Source organism: Acartia tonsa, chromosome 15 (genome assembly GCF_053477335.1).
Source record: "Acartia tonsa isolate MP-2025a chromosome 15, ASM5347733v1, whole genome shotgun sequence".
In the NCBI taxonomy this organism is placed as follows: Eukaryota; Metazoa; Arthropoda; class Copepoda; order Calanoida; family Acartiidae; genus Acartia; species Acartia tonsa.
The window spans coordinates 9245628-9248895 of NC_137274.1; positions in this window are offsets into that span (position 1 = coordinate 9245628).

A 3268-nucleotide genomic window follows, 5' to 3' on the forward strand; every position below is an offset into this window, starting at 1 on the left:
ATGAATAATAAAATAAAAATTATAATATATTATTAATTCTGGTTTTGTTAGCCCAGCTCTTCAACCCTGCTAGGCTAAACAAAATTGGTTTTGATCTTTTATTTTATAATTTTAATATCACAAAAATTTCCCCAAAATAACAAAATTAAATTCTATAACTTAATGTATATATAAATAATCAAAAATTTCTTTTTAGACTAAATAATCATACATTGTGTTTAAAAAAACAACTAAAATGAATATAAAAAAAAGAATGCCACATCCATAAAAGCAAAGGACAAATAACATTGTATAGTGTCAAAACTGAATAGGCTGAAACAAAATTGTAAGTAAATTTTTGGCAAACTGATTAAATACAGGATACTGTTTATGGACACACTCACATTTTAAGGATTTGATTAAAGAGATGCGTTGCTTTTACCTTATCATAATAGGAATCAGCATTCCAAGAATCAAATAAATAGGATAATTATATCACATAAAAAAAATTCAACCACCCTCTCAAGAAAAGTCGCCCATGGAAAAAAATACTCACCCTCCCCCATTAAAAAAAATATTTACTATTTAAAATTAAAATAAAAAATGATAAATTGACTCCCCCCTTCTCCCTCCAATTCCAAGTGCAACTGGAGGACATATATGCTAGTAAAATATAAATTAAAAGAATATATTGTTTAGTGTTTTCCCTCAAATAGTATAGTCAATCAAAGAACTCATTCCCCCCCCCCTCCTCCAATCTTGTTCAGAAATGAAGTGTTTCTAAGAAAATTTTATTTGATAGCTACTGCTCTTTAATTTGTAATGTCCACCTGTCCATCATTTTTTTGGTAATAGCAACAAAAATAAATTTCTAGATTAGTATTTATCATCCCATTATATGTTTCTTTAAAAATATCTTTAAATGTTTTTTGCTTCACAACTTTTGGATGTTGTCATCCTTGTTTTATTAAAAATAAACTTTAACATACACAGTTGAGCCATCTCATGTTGACGTCTACACTGGTTATATATAACTAGGTAGTAAAACTGGTACTACTGCGTGATAGAGAGATAGATAGTCAAGCTGGTACAACTGTGTGATAGATAGATAGTCAGTCAAGATGGTACAACTGTGTGATAGATAGATAGTCAGTCAAGATGGTACTACTGTGTGATAGATAGATAGTCAGTCAAGATGGTACTACTGCGTCATTATGCAATTGGGGCCTAATCTAAATTAAAATTTAACAAGATAAATATTTTGCAAACAGAGGAAATATTTTCATTTTACATAAGGTTCTTAGTTTACCCTATTATTGGGAGTGTCCAAATAACTATTATTATGATCTAAATTGGCCTCAATTATTTTTGTAATAAAAACAATTGTAACAAAAATATTTGTAATTAAGGTATATTTATCATAAAAGTAAACTTGTCATAAAAGAATAATTGTCAAATTTATTATAACTATTTTCCTTACATGACTAATTTATTTTACATACAAGGATGTCCAAGTTTTTTTATGTAAGGGGGGAAGGGGGAATTGCCCACCAAAAAATAATTCTTCTCCCGAAATTCTTTTTTCACCCCTAAGGCAAAATTTGCTTGAAGTAGGTATAATTTTTAGGTTCTTTTCTACTTTCCCTACCCCTTTGAAATAAACACTCCGATTGCATTGTTTACCTTAATTAGGTCATTGCAATATGATCCAACAAACTATTACATGCCTTTTCTTATCTGGTGGGACTATAACGTATTGGGAGTCACAATCAAGGACGTCAAAGCTTTTTTGGGGGGCTTACCCAAAGTAAGGGTAAATTTGTATGAGGGGGGTAAAATAATTTTTTTTCAAAAATTGTTTTTGGGTGACAAGTATCATATGAGAAGTGATATTAGTGATAAAAATTACTCAGCTTTTTATTTTATACTAGTGTTTACGCCCCTAGAGGCCTCTAGGGGCACTTGTGGAGGAGAGAGTCGAATTTAATAACCTAACTTATATTATTTTTAAAGAAAAAGTGAAAAAAATAATTTGGGTTGCCCTCCCCCCATTTCAATTTAGTTTTAAAAAATAAAAATTGGGGGAGTAATTTTTTCTAGGGGCGATTTCTCTTGGGAGGGTGGTGGTACCCTCCCCCAATATAGTTATAAACCCTCCCCGGGACCTATGAGAAGCTACCCTGTTAAGGAGAACCCGATCGGTCCAGCGGTTAGCAAGATTTTTTGACACACAGACAAACATCTTTTTACTTTATCAATAAAACAAAAGCCATTGTTAGATTTTTATTTAAAAGTATAAAAATCAAGAATATTTATAAAACTACAATGTTCTAATTTTAAAACTTCAATGTTCTAATTGCATTCATGATCCCTTAATATGTGTGTAAGGCAAAATAAAATAGAAATTCCAACTTATGCAATGGTTACTTTTAGTTGTCTCCTAGAGGGCCCCAGCCAGGGATCTAAATGGATAGGACAAATAATAATACATCAAATTTAACCCTTCTGTACATTAGAATTAGTGGTTGAAATGTTTAGAAAATTAACTAAATGAACCAACAAATCAAAATTCCATAAGGGTCCCCAAATGTCCCCACCAAGCAGGTTTTATGATATGTTTTTCTAGCGGATGAATGTGGGGCCCAAAACATGCTTACCTCATTATACTCATAAAGATTGACGTTTTTGCCCCCCCCCCCCCCACTTCCCAGTAAAGGGTAAAGGGCATATAAATAATAAACAAATGAACATTTATATCTAAAATTTGTTTTATAAACGACCTACCTACATCTTTAATAAGTACATTGATATTTTTTAACAAAAAGGGGATTTACAATATTTTTGTTTCAAATTTGTACACCGTGTGGGGCCCATGCAGTTAGGAAATTTCTCTTTTAAAATCTGGTTTTATGCAACAGTCGGCTGACATCATACAGGGCCCCAACAGGGATCTAAAGGGATAAGACAATGGACAATAAATCAATATACATACCCAATGATGATAGACAAAATTACTGCTTCTGCAGTTTTAAAATATATATTGAAAAGATTATTAGTTTGCATGTAACCAATCAAAATTATTAAAATACCTAAAATTTTAAAGCTTAAGAATAAGATATAGCGCTTATAATACTTTGGGTACCAGTTTCATTTACAGTCCAATGTCCCCTCCCTCCCTGGGGCTCCAAGCAGGTTTTCAAGTATATTTGCGCTTCATTGCCTAGCCAATAGATTTATAACCATAGATGGGCTGTTAGACACGTTAATCTGTCAAACTTAAAAAGTAAAA